This window comes from Stegostoma tigrinum, chromosome 10, assembly GCF_030684315.1.
Source record: "Stegostoma tigrinum isolate sSteTig4 chromosome 10, sSteTig4.hap1, whole genome shotgun sequence".
Classification (NCBI taxonomy): domain Eukaryota; kingdom Metazoa; phylum Chordata; class Chondrichthyes; order Orectolobiformes; family Stegostomatidae; genus Stegostoma; species Stegostoma tigrinum.
Window position 1 is genome coordinate 22,373,188 of NC_081363.1, and position 18,072 is coordinate 22,391,259.

General features: G+C 43.0%; 1 long non-coding RNA gene across 1 annotated transcript in view; it reads right to left on the reverse strand.

Annotated features, from left to right (window-relative positions):
• Nucleotides 1–2,640: 2,640 nt before the first annotated feature.
• Nucleotides 2,641–18,072, reverse strand: part of LOC132210091 (uncharacterized) — a 31,651-nt gene continuing 16,219 nt past the window's right edge. The window contains exons 4-5 of the long non-coding RNA XR_009446283.1: nucleotides 3,938–3,983; nucleotides 2,641–2,661 (exon numbers count right to left, since the gene is read on the reverse strand). This is a non-coding gene — a long non-coding RNA (uncharacterized LOC132210091). The remainder of the gene's footprint in view (nucleotides 2,662–3,937; nucleotides 3,984–18,072) is intronic.

Sequence of the window (18,072 nt, forward strand, 5' to 3'; positions counted from 1 at the left end):
TCAATGGTAACCTTAGCCCCAGGCCCCTAGGAGCCACCTCTATTGGTTTTCCCTTCCTTCAGTTAGGCCTGAAATAAAATATCTTAAAATCAAAATGTCACGATTGTGGCCCAAAATGTCTATCTTGCTCTAGACGGCCCTACCTTCCTGAGGCACATTCTCATTCCCTCCCTCAGGATAAACTTGATAGAGGGGGTCATTTAATCAGGTAGAATGGTGGCAGGAAGGGTCTTCATCACTGTCCTCCCTCCTGCCCACTTGCAACCATGGACCAAAATCCTTTGTAGGTTTGCTTGCTGTATCTCAGGAGGGTCCTCATTCAAAAGCACTCAAAACATGATCAAGGAACTGAGTATTGGCAAGGGCTTGCTTAGAACCCCTCTCCAGCCTTTGATCTTAACTCCCCTACAGCTTGATGCCTTGTGCATGCCCACCCTGGAAATCCCTTCTTACCCAGTGCCCTGGGTCCTGGACCTCATTTAATTGTTCTACTAGAAGCAGCCTCCTTAGAGACACTGATCTCTGATTGGCCGGCAACTCTCAGTAGGTGGTACATTAACCCCCAGGGTTCTGATGCTGGGGAAAGACCCACTGCTGACTTTTCAACTGCCTGATTGGTGTAAGCCATTGGGGGCCATCTATAAAGAGGTTCTCCAGCAGGAGACCCCTATTGCCAGTACAAAGATCCACCACTGCCCATAGATAGGGTAGGGAAATCATCTGCTGGGCCAGCATTTATTTCTCAATCCGAGTTGGCCCTTGAAGGTGATGGCAGCCTGACTTTTTGAACTGCTGCAACCCGCTGTCTGTCAGTACACCCACAATTCCATTAGGAAAGGAATTTGAGGATTTTGAGCCAATGAGGCTGCAGAAATGGTGATATATTTTCAAGTCAAGATCATGAGTGGCAAAGAGGGGAACTTTCAGATGAAGGTGTTCCCATGCATCTGCTGTCCTTGTACTTTTAGACTGAAGCAGCAGCGGGTTTTGTCTAAGGAGTTTGTGAATTTATGCAGTGCATCTCATAGATGGTACACATGGCTGCTACTGAGCATCATTTGTGCAGGGGCTGGATGCTTGTAGAAATGGTGCCAATCAAATGGTGTTTGCTGATTGCCACTGCCTCAAATTTTGTTAAGACTCTTGATGCCACACTGGGTCGAATGTAGTCTTAATGTCAAGGGCTGACACTCTCACCTCACCTCTGGAATTCAACTCTTTTGTCCATGTTTGAAACAAGGCTGTAATGAGATCAGGAGGTGCGAGGCCCTGGCGGAACCCAAACTGAGCATCACTGAGAACATTGCTACTGATCAGATGCTTGATAGCACTGTTGATGATTGAGAGTAATTAGCAATAATTGGTTGGTTAGGATTTAACCTGCTTTTTGTGTGCCAGACACACCTGGGCAATTTCAACATTACTCATGAAACGTCAGTGTTGTAGTTGTTGTGGAATAGCTTGGCTAGGCAAGTTCTAGAACACAAATCTTCAACATAATTGCCTGCATGCTGTCAGGGACAATTGCCTTTGCAGTGTCCAGTGACTCCAGTAGCTTCTTTTCATCACATGGAATCAATCAAATATCCTGATGACTGGCATCTGTAATGTTGGGAACCACAGAATAAGGCCAAGGTTCTCAGAACATCTGGTTGAAAACTGTTGCAAGTGCTTCAGTCTTCTCTTTCACACTGACGCGTACAGGGCATGATGGCGCAGTGGTTAGCACAGCTGCCTCACAGCATCGGGTTTGATTCCAGCCTCGGGTCCCTGCCTGTGTGGAGTTTGCACATTCACGGGGGAGAATGTGTAGGTTTCCTTGGGGTGTTCTGGTTTCCTCCCACAGTCCAAAGATCTGTAGGTTCTCATGGAACCCCTGCAGTGTGGAAACAGGTCCTTCGTCCACACCGGACCTCAGAGCATCCCACCCAGAACCACATCCCTGAACACAACCGGCAATTTAGCATGGTCAATCCACCTGGCCTGTACCTCTTTGGACAGTGGGAGGAAATCCAAGCAAACCCGTGGAGAATGTGCAAACACCAGACAGACAGTCACCCGAGGGTGGAATCGAACCCGGGTCTCTGGCACTGTGAGGCAGCAGTGCCAACCACTGAGCCACTACTCTGCCTTTTATAAATCCTAATTCCCTGACCAGGAATCAATCCCAGGCCATGGCAGTGAAAGCGCAGAATCCTACCCATAAGACACTAGGGATGGCGGCAATCCATCAGGTTAGGGTGATTAAGCTGTGCTAAATTTCCCACAGCATCATGGATGTACAAGCTAGACGGATTGGCCATGGGATAAGCAAGATTGCAATGATGGCTTAGGTCTGAGAGGGATGTTCTTCAGAGGGTTGGTGTGGGCTCGATGGGCCAAATGGTCTGCTTCCACACTGTAGGGATTTCTATGATTCTCCATGAATTAAGCTCTTTCATCATTGAGGATGGACATGTGTGGAGCCTCCTCCTTCAGTGAATTGTCAAATTGCCCACCACTAGTCATGTCTGGATGTCAGGTCTGCAGCGCTTCAATCTGATTTGTTGGTTATGATATAGCTTTGGTCTATCTGTTACTTGTTGTCTATGCTCTAAAATAAAACAGAAGGCTGAATCAAAAGTAGAACATACTGGAATAGCTGTGCTCGTCTGGCAGTATCTGTGGAGAGAAAGCAAAGATAATGTTTCAGGTCCAGAGCCCGCTGAGACAGAGAAATAAAAGGGATAGGCGGACGAGGGGATTATTATGAGGGGTAATCCAGGAGGGAAGTTGAATGAGTGATGATGAGAGCTGAGCGAGAGAAAATGAGTAAGTAATGCTGAAACCAATGCTGAAAGCAATCCATATCATGACAGGTCTAGATGTGGGGGTGGATTAAAAAAAATGGAAGAATAGAATCAGATTCTAAAGTTATTGAGTGCTGAGTCCCTGAGTCTGGAGGATCCTCATGTAGAAAATGAGACAAGGTTCTTCGAACTTGCACTGAGTTTTACTGGAACACTGCAGTAAGCCTGAGACAGAAATATTTATGTGGGAACATGGTGGTATATTGAAGGGGCAGCAACTGGAAGCTCAGGGTCACTTTTGCAGACAGAGCATCGATGTTCTGCAAAACAATCACGCAGTCTGCGTTTCATCTTCCCAGTGTAGAGAAGACCAAACTGCGAGCAGCGAATACAGTAGAGCAAATGGAATTAAATGCAGTTAAGTTGCTGCTTTACCTGGAAGGCCTGGGGTCATGAACGGTGAGAAGACAGGAGGTAAACGGTCTGGAGTTACACTTTCTGCAATTTCATGGAATGATGTTGTGAAAGCGTGAGAAGGTGTGAGGACCCGTGGCGTCCCTCCAGCAATTTTTGTTTTTGACACAAATTTTGAATGATTTGCAAATGAACCAGAGGTGGCATGGGGATACTTTCCTCCGCACTAAGTGCTATTATCATTTGGAGCACAATGGTTCAAAGGAGTGGTGGCAGCAGATAAGGCAGCAACTTTCAAAAGAGAATGAATAACATAATTGTTTGAAAAAGAAAAAAAAGACAGGACTGTGGGAAAAGAAAAGGAGATTGAGATGAATTGGAAGCTCTTTCAAATTTCTAGTGCAGAAATAATAGACCAGATAGCTCCTTTCTGTGCTGACTCATTCTCTGATTCCATAGAAAATTCCCAGTACCTTCTCTATTCATAGCTCCCATCTATGAATGAAAACAGATACACTAAGTCACTCCACGATTAGAGCCAGTAGAAAAGTTAGCCTTATCTCACTACCCACTGTGTTGCTTGCCTATGATCAATCTCTACATCATAATACCCAGTGTGGGGCCAGAATTACTAGACTGTTTCATTTTATTTTATTATCTTTCAGCTTTAATATATATTTCAAACATCATTAATGTCACTTTCATTGCTGGAGAGAAACATATAAAATACTCACTTTATTGAATGGTTGCTCGTTCAGTTACACACATTATAAAGTGAACCTGCAGTAAATGAATTTATACAACATGTTATATTGTAAAACAAGTCTTTTTTATAGCTTCTTATCTATTATTCTATCAGTTACAGTGAAAAATCAAATAATTGTTTAAAATGAAGTATGATTATATGAGTTAAGGAAAAGCTACTAACTCAGTTGTATGTTACACTGTACAGTTAGTTCCAGTATCTATATTTAAACAGTGTAGACACTTGCTAAAAAAAAGCTAGCAATTCATCTACATCTGGTATTGTATAAATGCTGTGCTGCAATGGCAATATTTATTATATGTATACATATACCTACAACTGTAACAATCATTGACTGACATTTCTTTGAACAATTTCAACCACAACACTGAGGCAGATCTAAAGTAAGGATACCCACAAGAAACACTTGTTTAATTAAAACAAAGTGTAGGGCTGTTTTCAGATGCAGAGAAATCCTTGGGGGCTGCACAGTTGTTTCTAGTAGCAAGCACAAGTCTGCAGGCTCAGCTGTCAGAACCTCATCACATTCCAGTGTGTGAATTTGCTGCTAGGTGAATGAAATAGCACATTAGTAAATTGCAGCAGGCTTGTGCCTCCATTCAAGGGTAAGCTTGTAAACTCCCTTATGAAAAAAAAATCTATAACTGACATAGTTCAGTTCCATGGATAGGCAAGCAAACACTTGCGAATTAGACACATTCTTCTCAGCGAACCTGTGTTCCAGAAGACTGCAGGGTGATATTTACCCAAATGTCCTTTCAGTTATCTGTCAGTCATCAATGTTTGTCCCATAAGAGAGTGCGTTCATGTGAACAGCGACCCTTCAATCTTACTGCAGAACTAAAAACCTGTTAGAGCACACAAGTAGACTGATCATAAAACCATTTCACCGACTGTGCCTGCATCAGTTCTTTACAAAAGCAATTTAAAACCAATCCTTCTACCATCTTGTCACTGTTCTCTCTACTGCTCATTTCAAACCCTTAATGAGTTTTCCTCTAAAATATATAATAGCTTCTGTCTCAAACAATGCTTGTTATTAAACATACTATGCCCCGACTGCCGTATAAAGAAATACTTCTTAACCTCTCTCCTTTTGGGAGTGAGATACAAGATCGGCTGTGGATTTTTGATTATCCACTGTTCGTTGCTACAGAGAATACATTTCACCTGCTTATTCATTTGTGGTTTCACCAGTTATGATACCAAAAGTCTATAAGAAATAAGAATAGGAGTAGGCTGTTCAGCCTCTCTGCCATTCATTAGGAGCATGGCTCATCTAACATTCCTCATGTCCACTTTTCTGCCATTTCCTCATAACCCTTAATTCTCTACTTATCAAGAATTTATATTTCCCTGTTTTATTATTACACACTATTTTTCAATGTTTTCTTCAATACATCTCGCAAAGGAAAATTTTTAAAACAGGCTTCAATGAAGTGCGTTTTTGAAGAAACAGGAAAATGAATCAGGAAAATAACAGCACGATGCAAGACAAGAAGTGTGATGTTTTTAACGTTTCACCCTCGATTTGGCTGAATCAATGCATTTTACACTTTGTTGACTTGGACCAGATGATGAACTGCAGACCTAGGAGTTAACATTATGAGCAAACTGTCATTTAAGTAGTCCCATGTTTAACATCAAAATGGCATGAGCACCAGTTTATAGACAATGGGTGAATTTTTATTTGCTGGTGCAACTGGAACTCAGAGATCAGGAAATTCCATTTTTGATCCAATGGTTGTGCTTAGTATTCGAAAGGAATATTACTTTTGACCCAAGTGCTTTAACTAGGTGAAAAAAAATTTCGACCAGGCACTCTTATATTTCTTACTATTGAGTAACACCCCTGGGAAGTGCAAAAAAGTCAGCAATAGGGGTGAGGAGTGAGCACACAATTGGGCTCAGCTGCAAAATCCTTCATGTTTTAGTCACACACATGAGCTAGGCTCCTTAGGAGTGATACCAGACAATCCCAGGAGAGTTGATGCTTACAGGAGATGAATGGAGTAGGGTATTCGTGGCTGGAAATGCCACGTTTTATTTGACTGTGCCATTTGTGTTTCCAATTCCCAGCTGGCAAATCAGAAGTTGGTGTAGCACAGAAGGTACATTAACATTGCAAATTAAATTAAATAGTATATAATGAGCTCAGTTAGTTCTTCCACTACATTTAATTAGAACAGTAAAATGTCCAACTAATAAAACACACGTGAACCAAATACATTTTAAGACTTATAATGAAATTAAGGCTTCTCAGTTTTGGTTTTATAGCCATCGCTATTACCAACTTTTCTTATTCTTCAAACAGTAACTTCAATAACTAAAAATAAGGACTTATATTCTTAACGTGATTGGTCACGGATCCTTTTTGAAAGTATACTGTCAACTGCGATTTTGTGCTTGATAAATATTTCAATGTTAAAAAATGAATTATATTTTCTTGGGGTAGGGATTAGAGATACTGAATTTGTCTTTCTCATTGTTTAATTGGAATGGAAATTGTGTACCATAGTAATTGATGTTGTAACCCTGTGTGTCACGTGACCTGCTGAAAAATGACCAACACTGTTTCAGATAGACACCTAAATCCAGCGTTAGATCGCTTGCCAATAGACAATAGACAATAGGTGCAGGAGTTTATGCTGCAGCTGTACAAAACTCTGGTGCGGCCACACTTGGAGTATTGCATACAGTTCTGGTCACCGCATTATAAGAAGGATGTGGAAGCTTTGGAAAGGGTGCAAAGGAGATTAACGAGGATGTTGCCTGGTATGGAGGGAAGGTCTTACGAGGAAAGGCTGAGGGACTTGAGGCTGTTTTCATTACAGAGAAGAAGGTTGAGAGGTGACTTAATTGAAACATATAAAATAATGAGAGGGTTAGATAGGGTGGATAGTGAGAGCCTTTTTCCTAGGATGGTGACGGCAAGCACGAGGGGGCACAGCTTTAAATTGAGGGGTGAATGATATAGGACAGATGTCAGAGGTAGTTTCTTTACTCAGAGAGTAGTAAGGGTATGGAACGCTTTGCCTGCAACGGTAGTAGATTCGCCAACTTTAGGTACATTTAAGTCGTCATTGGACAAGCATATGGACGTACATGGAATAGTGTAGGTTAGATGGGCTTGAGATCAGTATGACTGGTCGGCACAACATCGAGGCCCGAAGGGCCTGTACTGTGCTGTAATGTTCTATGTACTTTCTATGGGTGATCGATATAGGGCAGATGTCAGGTTATTTACTCAGAGAGTGGGAAGGGCGTGGAATGCCCTGCCTGCAACAGTAATAGGTTCGCCAACTTTAGGGGCATTTAAATGGTCATTGGATAAATATATGGATGATAATGGAATAGTGGAGGTTAGATGGGCTTCAGATTGGTTTCACAGGTTGGCGCAACATTGAGGGCCGAAGGGCCTGTACTGTGCTGTAATGTTCTATGTTCTATTTTCTATGAGTAGGCCATTTGGCCCTTCGAGCCAGCACCATCATTCATTGTGGATGATCAGCCATGATCATAATCACTATCCTGTTCCTGCCTTATCCCCATAACCCTTGATTCCACTATCTTTAAGAGCTCTACCCATCTCTTCCTTGGAACTATCCAGGGATTTGGCCTCCACTGCCTTCTGGGGCAGAGCATTCCATATATCCACCACTCTCTGGGTGAAGAAGTTTCTCCTCAACTCTGTTCTAAATGGCCTACCCCTTATTTTTAAACTGTGTCCTCTTGTTCTGGAGCTCCCCATCAACAGAAACATACTTCCTGCCTCCAGATTGTCCAATTCCTTAATAATCTTATATGTCTCAATCAGATCCCTTCTCATCCTTCTAAACTCAAGTGTATACAAGCCCAGTCGCTCCAATCTTTCAACATATGATAGTCTCGCCATTCCGGGAATTGACCTTGTGAACCTACGCTGCACTCCCTCAATAGCCAGAATGTCCTGCCTCAAATTTCGAGACTAAAACTGCACATAACACTCCAGGTGCGGTCTCACCAGGGCCCTGTACAGCTGCAGAAGGACCTCTTTGCTCCTGTACTCAATTCCTCTTATTGTGAAGGCCAGCATGCCATTAGCTTTCTTCACTGCCGGCTGGACCTGCATGCTTGCTTTCATTGACTGATGTACAAGAATACCCAGATCCCGTTGAACTTCCCCTTTACCTAACTTGACTCCATTTAGATAGTAATCTGCCTTCTTGTTCTTGCCACCAAAGTGGATAGCCACACATTTATCCACATTAAACTGCATCTGCCATGCATTCGTCCACTCACCTAGTCTGTCCAAGTCCATAAGACCGTAAGACCAGAAGACATAGGAGTGGAAGTAAGGCCATTCGGCACATCAAGTCCACTCCGCCATTTAAATCATGGCTGATGGGCATTTCAACACCACTTCCCTGCACTCTCCCTATAGCTCTTGATTCCTTCTGAGATCAAGAATTTGTCGATCTCTGCCTTGAAGGCATCCAACGTCCTGGCCTCCACTGCATGCTGTGGTAATGAATTCCACAAGCCCACCACTCTCTGGCTGAAGAAATGTTGTCTCATTTCAGTTTTAAATTTACTCCCTCTAATTTTAAGGCTGTGCCCACGGGTCCTAGTCTCCCTGCCTAATGGAAACAACTTCGTAGCGTCACCACTTCTAAACCATACATTATCTTGTAAGTTTCTATTAGATCTCCCCTCAACCTTCTAAACTCTAATGAGTACAATCTCAGGATCCTTAGCCGTTCATCATACGTTAAACCTACCATTCCAGGGATCATCTGTGTGAATCTCTGCTGGACACACTCCAGGGCCTTCCTGAGGTATGTCCTTCCTGAGGTGTGGGGCCCAAAATTGGACACAGTATTCTAAATGGGGCCTAACTAGAGAATTATAAAGCCTCAGAAGCACATCGCTGCTTTTATATTCCAACACTCTTGAGATAAACAACAACATGACATTCACTTTCTTAATTATGGACTCTACCTACAAGTTAACCGTTAGAGAATCCTGGACCAACACTTCCAGATCCCTTTGCAGTTTTGATTTGCGGATTTTCTCACCATTTGGAAAATAGTCCGCGCCTATATTCTTTTTTCCAAAGTGCAAAACCTCACACTTGCTCACATTGAATTTCATCAGCCATTTCCTGGACCACTCTCCTAAACTATCTAAATCTTTCTGCAGCTTCCCCACCTCCTCAGTACTACCTGCCTGCCCACCTATCGTCACATCATCGGCAAATTTCACTAGAATGCCCCCAGTCCCTCCATCCAGATCATTAATATATAAGGTGAACAGCTGTGGCCCCAACACTGAGCCCTGCAGGCCATCACTCATCACCGGTTGCCATTCCAAAAAAGAGCCTTTTATCCCAACTCTCTGCCTTCTGTCAGATAGCCAATCCTCAATCCAAGCCAGTAGCTCACCTCGAACACCACGGGCCCTCACCTTGCTCAACAGCCTCCCCTGAGGCACTGTATCAAAGGCCTTTTGGAAGTCTAGATAGATAACATCTACTGGGTTTCCCTGGTCTAACATACTTTTTACCTCTTCAAAGAATTCTAACAGGTTTGTCAGGCACGACCTCCCCTTACTAAAACCATGCTGACTTGTTCTAATCTGACCCTGCACTTCCAGGAATGTAGAATTTTCATCCTTGACAATGGATTCTAGAATTTTACCAACTACCGAGGTGAGGCGAATCGGCCTATAATTTTCCATCTTTTGCCTTGATCCTTTCTTAAACAAGGGAGTTGCAACAGCAATTTTCCAATCATCTGTGACTTTCCCTGACTCCAGTGACTTTTGAAAGATCATGACCAAAGCCTCCGTTATTTCCTCAGCAACCTCCATCAGAACTCTAGGATGTAGCCCATCGGGGTCCGGAGATTTATCAATTTTTAGGCCTTTTAGCTTTTCTAGCACTTTCTCTTTTGTAATGCCTACCATACTCAACTCTGCTCCCTGACTCACCCTAATCGTTGGCATACTACTCATGTCTTCCACTGTGAAGACTGATGCAAAGTACTTATTAAGTTCTTCAGCTAATTCCTTACCCTGTATTCTCATAAGTCACCCTGTATTCTCATAACATCTTCCTCACATTTCACCCTGCCAGCCAGCTTTGTGTCATCAGCAAATTTACTAATATTACTTTTAATGCCTTCATGTATATAATTAATGTGTATTGTAAATAGCTGCGGTCCCAGCACCGAACCTTGTGGAACGCCACTGGTCACTGCCTGCCATTCCGAAAGGGACCCATTTATCACTACTTTGCTTCCTGTCAGCCAGCCAATTTTCAATCCAAGCCAGTATTTTGCCCCCAATACCATGTGCCCTAATTTTGCTCACTAATCTCCTTTGTGGGACTTTATCAAAGGCTTTCTGAAAGTCCAGGTATACTACATCCACTGGCTCTCCCTTGTCCATCTTCATAGTTACATCCTCAAAAAATTCCAGAAGATTATTCAAGCACGATTTCCCCTTCGTAAATCCATGCTGACTCTGACCTATCCTGTTACTGCTATCCAAATGATTCGTAATTTCATCTTCTTTAATCGGCTCTAGCATCTTCCCCACCATTGATGTCAGGCTAACCGGTCTATAAATCCCTGTATTCTCTCTCCCTCCTTTCTTGAAAAGTGGGACAACATTAGCCACCCTCCAGTCTGCAGGAACTGATCCTGAATCTATAGAACATTGGAAAATGATTACCAATGCGTCCACGATTTCCAGAGCCACCTCCTTAAGTCCCCTGGGATGCAGACCATCAGGTCCCGGGGACTTACCAGCCTTCAGACCTAACAGTCTATCCAACTCCATTTCCTGCCTGATATAAATTCCCTTCAGTTCATCCATTACTCTCGGTCCTTCAGCCACTATAACATCTGGGAGATTGCTTGTGTCTTCCCTAGTGAAGACAGATCCAAAGCACCTATTCAACTCTTCTGCTATTTCCTTGTTTCCCATAATAAATTCACCCGTTTCTGTGTTCAAGGGTCCAATTTTACTCTTAACCATTTTTTTTCTTGTCAAATACCTAAAAAAAGTCTATGCTAATGACAGGCAAAAAGGTAAAATAGAATATGCAAATAGTGATGGGAGAACTGATGATGTAACACTGAAACGAAGAAGAGAGATTGAGAGAAGACTTCAGACCAGAGAAAGCCTGTAAAGAAAAAGGTTTCTGACGCTGCACTGCAGCATTTAGAATCCTCTATATTTAGTAACTTGTACTAAATGAGACACTGTTATAGCACATCAAGGATGGGAGAGCCTCACTCAAGCATAAGGAACTTCCAGCCTGGCACAGAATGAATGTATGCGTAACCGAAACCCAGAAATATCAAGCAGAAGCATCTAAGTATGCTTTTAGTAGTTTTACATAATGCTGCGAGTAAAATATGGTGTTGCTCGGTAACCCTCCAGATTCAAGGTCTGAGTCCACGGGATACAGTGAAAGAAAATGGAAATCTCTTAAGTCAGAATAAGACCTCAGAAGACTTGAGTAAATATTTGGAAAAGGAGAAGCTTCCAAAAACAAGGGAAAGAATCTCTGAATCCTTGGAGCACAGGGCAACATAGCAGGGAGACTCCAAATGGCAGGAAAATAAACTTCAAAGACTTTAAAAGTCACAAGTTGACAATACACTGCAGAATAAAGTTATGGAACTGGAATACTTTGATGGAGTGAAGGGAAAACTCAAATACTCTGCCAGTTCAGCTAGTCGCAAAATTACAAAGAGAAAGCAGCTCCATTATGGTCCTTGTCATTACAACAAGTATTTAGAAATGTAGATGGTTCACAGTTAAGCCAGAAGTAGCAGAAGATCTGAAGTGGCAATTTCAGTTTTACAAACTGTATCAAGCTTGCCAGCAAAGCAGCATCATATTTTAAATGCTGTAGATCCAATGTCCAATGATATTCTGGTAAAGCTGTGGAAAAATGTAATGCAGATTGTGTTGAATTGTTCTTGGAAAAGCGAGAATTAATCAGTGACCTAAACAAACTAGGAAAATCTATAGCCATCATTTTTGACAGATCTGCACAATTTAGCAGGATGTTGTGAGTAAAAAAGTAATAAGTAAAGACAACTTTATGTGAGGGTAAAAAATTGTTAAACATTTTTTAATCCAAGGAAGAGTTAATGCAGAAATATCAAATAAATACAGTAGCATGGTGGCTCAGTGGTTAGCACTGCTGCCTCACAGTACCAGGGACCCGGGTTCAATTCCACCTCGGGCGACTGTCTGTGTGGAGTTTGCACGTTCTCTTTATGTCTGCATAGGTTCTCTCTTGGTGGTTTGGTTTCCTCCCACAGCCCAAAGATGTGCAGATTGGGTAGATTGGCCATGCTAAATTGGACATAGTTTCCTGGGATGTGCAGGTTAGGTGGATTAGCCATGGGATATGCAGGATTATGGGGAATAGAATAGGCGGGGGTGGTGGGGGGTGGTGTTGAGTGTGGCTGGGATGCTCTTCAGAGAGTCAGTGTAGACTGGTTGACCCAAATGGCCTATTTACATACGAGAGGGATTCCATGAACTCACTATGCTATGAGAAATCAGGGCACAAAATTCAGCCACTTCTACAAGGACATTTCAGGATTCTACTGAGCTGGTAATTGAAGGACATACATACAGCAGTCAAGGCAGGTGAAACTTTCCTTCAGTTTTTCTGTTCCATATTGGTTCAACCTGGTGCAATCTACAGCCTACAAGCTAGCATTTTCAGTTTCCTAAAATTCCATCAAAATACTAAATGAATGGAAGTCAATTTCATCGACCAAATTAACTTGTTTAAAAATTGTGTCAAAACAGAATCGTGTGCTCACTGAATATTCAGCAGAGGAAAACTGAGCACTATACAGGCAATGCAGGGTTGGGAGCAGTCGACTTGTATGCAAGTTGGGGCATAATGCAGGAAAATAGAAAGCAGATGCTCATAAATACAGGAAATATCAGGTCTTTAACTTTAAATTTTAAACCATGTGCGGAATCAGTTCATAAGTACTAGCATTCATACATAGAATGTTCATAAATTGAGGACCCTCTGTAGGTGTGATCACCTGGGCCACTATACAAAATACTGCAAGATAGCAGCATCTTTGTCACCACAGAAACAAAGGGAAAGGCTTGGAAAAGGAAAGTTTCTGGCAAAAATGGAAAATATGCAGCGAGGAAAAAAAATGAGAAATTAATGACAAGGACGAGAAAGTTGAGACAACATTCCTGGGTGAGGTCAAAAAGAGTGAATACAGATTTTGAACAAGCAAATTGATGGCTCAGAGGTTTAAAAAAAGAGTTTAAACTTGACACAAATGCAGATGCTTAAACACCAGCAAACAGCACACCATTGTTGAAATCTGAAATTTGGGCCAGCGAACATAAAACTCAAAGATCCAGGGAGCACAGAACTTGAGGTGTGCGAGCAAATCATGTCCAAACATTATCACAAAGGTCAATATATCATGGAATCTATATAATAGAATACTAATCATAGAAATATACCAACCAAACTAAATATTTCATTATTGAGTAAAAATGCATATATTCAGCTAGATCTATTTAGAAAGACTCAGTAGAGTGCTCCAGGATGGAAACGGAACAGAATTTTGGCAAAATTTTCTCATTATTCACAAATTAGGCCAATCTGATTCAGAAGTATCACATTACTTTGCAAGAAGATGCTTAAACGCTTCCAGGAAAATTCCTCATCCTCTGATGGGAAAGATGAAATCTCAGTTACACAGCATGATTGAAATTGGGATTATATTGTCGGTGACAGAATTGACACAATTGTGTTTAGGGCTAGTAACTGTTCTTAAGACAGATGAAGACAAAACCCAAATGTGTGAATCTCACTCAGTTCAAGGAGTTAGGAGAAAAATTCATCCCATTTTGTCTGTTGATAATAGCTTGTCAAAATTGACAATAAGCAAGCATTTCACGAAATTGGACATAGACAGTGGAGTCTGACAGATACCCATAGGCCACGAATCAGGATTGTTGCATTCAGTACGCTTTTAACAGTATTACTTCAATCCGCCACCACACTGAACTTCCTCTGCACTATAGAACATAGAACATTACAGCACAGTACAGGCCCTTTGGCACTCGATGTTGTGCCAACCTGTCATACCGATCTCAAGCCCATCGAACCTACACGATTCCACGTACGTCCATATGCTTATCCGATGACACCTTAAATGTATCTAAAGTTGGTGAATCTACTACTGTTGCAGGCAAAGTGTTCCATTTCCTTACTACTCTCTGAGTAAAGAAACTACCTCTGACATCTGTCCTATATCTTTCACCCCTCAATTTAAAGCTATGCCCCCTCGTGCTTGCCATCACCATCCTAGGAAAAAGGCTCTCCCTATCCACCCTATCTAACCCTCTGATTATTTTATATGTTTCAATTAAGTCACCTCTCAACTTTCTTCTCTCTGATGAAAACAGCCTCAAGTCCCTCAGCCTTTCCTCGTAAGACCTTCCCTCCATACCAGGCAACATCCTACTAAATCTCCTCTGCACCCTTTCCAAAGCTTCCACATACTTCTTATAATGCGGTGACCAGAACTGTACACAATACTCCAAGTGCAGCCGCACCACAGTTTTGTACAGCTTCACCATAACCTCTTGGTTCCGGAACTCGATCCCTCTATTAATAAAAGCTAAAACACTGTATGCCTTCTTAACAGCCCTGTCAACCTGTGTGGCAACTTTCAAGGATCTGTGTACATGGACACCGAGATCTCTCTGCTCATCTACACAACTAAGAATCTTACCATTAGCCCAGTACTTTGCCTTCCAGTTACTCCTACCAAAGTGCATCACCTCACACTTGTCTGCAATAAACTCCATTTGCCACCTCTCAGCCCAGCTCTGCAGCTTGTCTATGTCTCTCTGCAACCTACAGCATCCTTTGTCACTATTCATAACTCCACCGACCTTAGTGTTGTCTGCAAATTTACTAACCCATCCTTCTACGCCCTCATCCAGGTCATTTATAAAAATGACAAACAGGAGTGGACCCAACACTGACCCTTGTGGTACACCACTAGTAACTTGTCTCCACGATGAACATTTCCCATCAACTATCACCCTCTGTCTTCTTTCAGCAAGCCAATTTCCGATCCAAACTGCTATATCTCCCACAATCCCATTCCTCCGCATTTTGTACAACAGCCTACTGTGGGGAACCTTATCGAACACCTTGCTGAAATCCATATACACCACATAAACCGGTTTACTCTCATCTACCTGTTTGGTCACCTTCTCAAAGAACTCAATAAGGTTTGTGAGGCACAACCTTCCCTTCACAAAACCATGCTGACTATCCCTAATCAATTTATTCTTTTCTAGATGATTATAAATCCTATCCCTTTTAACCTTTTCCAACACTTTACCAACAACTGAGGTAAGGCTCACTGGTCTATAATTACCAGGGTTGTCTGTACTCCCCTTCTTGAACAGGGGAACCACATTTGCCATCCTCCAGTCATCTGGCACTATTCCTGTAGACAATGACGAGTTAAAGATCAATGTCAAAGGCTCGGCAATCTCCTCCCTGGCTTCCCAGAGGATCCGAGGATAAATCCCATCTGGCCCAGGGAACTTATCTATCTTCACCCTCTGAAGGATTTCTAATACCTCTTCCTTGTGAGCCTCAATCCCACCTAGTCTAGTAGCCTATATCTCAGTATTCACCTCGACAACATTGTTGTTTTCTAGAGTGAATACAGTTGAAGAATATTCATTTAGCGCTTCCCCTATCTCATCTGACTTCACACACAACTTACCACTACTATCCTTGATTGGGCCTAATCTTACTTTCATCATTCTTTTATTCCTTAAATACCTATAGAAAGCGTTAGGGCTTACCCTGATCCTATCTGCCAACAACTTCTCATGTCTCCTCTTGGCTCTTCTGAGCTCTCTCTTTAGGTCTTTCCTGGCTACCTCGTAGCCCTCAAGTGCCCTAACTGAGCCTTCACATCTCATCCTAACATAAGCCTTCTTCTTCCTCTTGACCAGAGATCCCACCTCCTTCGTAAACCATGGCTCCTGCACTCTACAGCTTCCTCCCTGCCTGACAGGTACATACTTTTCTAGGACACACAGGAGCTTTTCCTTGAATAAGCTCCACATTTCTAATGTGCCCATCCCCTGCAGTTTCCTTCCCCATCCTATGCTCCCTAAATCTTGCCTAATCTCATCGTAATTGCCTTTCCCCCAGCTATAATTCTTGCGCAGTGGTATACACCTATCCCTTTCCATCACTAAAGTAAATATAACAGAATTGTGATTGCTATCACCAAAGTGCTCACCTACTTCCAAATCTAACACCTGGCCAGGCTCATTACCCAGTACCAAATCTAATGTGGCTTCGCCCCTTGTTGGCCTATCTACATATTCTGTCAGGAAGCCCTCCTGCACACTCTGGACAACAACTGACCAATCTATAGTACTCGAACTATAGTGTTCCCAGTCAATATTTGGAAAGTTGAAATCCCCTTTGACAACTACCCTGTCTCTCTCACTCCTATCGCGAATCATCTTTGCTATCCTTTCCTCTACATCTCTGGAACTATTCGGAGGCCTATAGAAAACTCCCAACAGGGTGACCTCTCCTTTCCTGTTTCTAACCTCAGCCCATACTACCTCAGTTGACAAGTCCCCATACATCCTTTCTGCAACTGTAATACTGTCCTTGACTAACAATGCCACACGTCCGCCTCTTTTACCATCTTCTCTGCTCTTACTGAAACATCTAAATCCTGGAAACTGCAACAACCATTCCTATCCCTGCTCTATCCATGTCTTCGAATTGGCCACAACATTGAAGTCCCAGGTACCAACCCATGCTGCAAGTTCACCCACCTTATTCTGGACGCTCCTGGCATTGAAGTAGATACACTTCAAACCAACTTCTTGCTTGCCAGTGCCATGTTGCTTCCCTGAAACTTTTTTTCGGACCACCCTACTCTCAACCTTTTCTATAGTCGAACTACAATTTTGGTTCCCATCCCCCTGCTGAATTAGTTTAAACCCACCCGAATAGCCTTAGAAAATTTCCCCCCCAGGATATCGGTACCCTTCTGGTTCAGGTGAAGACCATCTTGCTTGTAGAGGCCCCACTTACCCCAGAAAGAGCCCCAATTATCCAAGAATCTAAAACCCTCCCTCCTGCAACATCCCTGTAGCCACGTGTTCAACTCCTCTCTCTCCCTATTCCTCGCCTCACTAGCACGTGGCACGGGCAACAAACCAGAGACAACAACGCTGTTTGTCCTAGCTCTCAGCTTCCATCCTAGCTCCCTGAATTTCTGCCTTAAATCCCCATCTCTCTTCCTACCTATGTCGTTGGTGCTAATGTGGACCACGACTTGGGGCTGCTCCCCCTCCCCCTTAAGGATCCCAAAAACACGATCAGAGACATCACGCACCCTGGCACCTGGGAGGCAACACACCAACCGTGAGTCTCTCTCGTCCCCGCAGAACCGCCTATGAATCCCACTAACTATGCAGTCCCCAATGACTAATGCTCTGCTCCTCTTCCCCCTTCCCTTCTGAGCAGCAGGGACAGAGTCTGTGCCAGAGACCCATGCCCCACTGCTTTCCCCTGGTAAGTCATCCCCCCCAACAGTATCCAAAACGGTATACTTATTGTTGAGGGGAATGGCCACAGGGGATCCCTGCCGATTCCCTTTCCGTCCCCTGACTGTAACCCATCTGCCTTTTTCTTGTACTTAAGGAGTGACTACCTCCCTGTACCTCCTCTCAATAACCCCCTCTGCCTCCCGAATGATCCGAAGTTCATCCAGCTCCAGCTCCAGTTCCCTAACGCGGTTTTCAAGGAGCCTGAGTTGGGTGCACTTCCCGCAGATGTAGTCAGCAGGGACACTAGTGGCGACCCTTACCTCCCACATTCTGCAGCAGGAACATTCAACTGCCCTGAACTCTGTTCCCATTATTCTAGATTTCCAAGACTGTTAAACATAAAGAATAAAAAATAAACTTGTTACCTTACCAATCAGGCACACAGAAATTTGTTTTGGTTAGAGGAGGAGGATGGGTGGGAGGCACTACCCGGGTAGT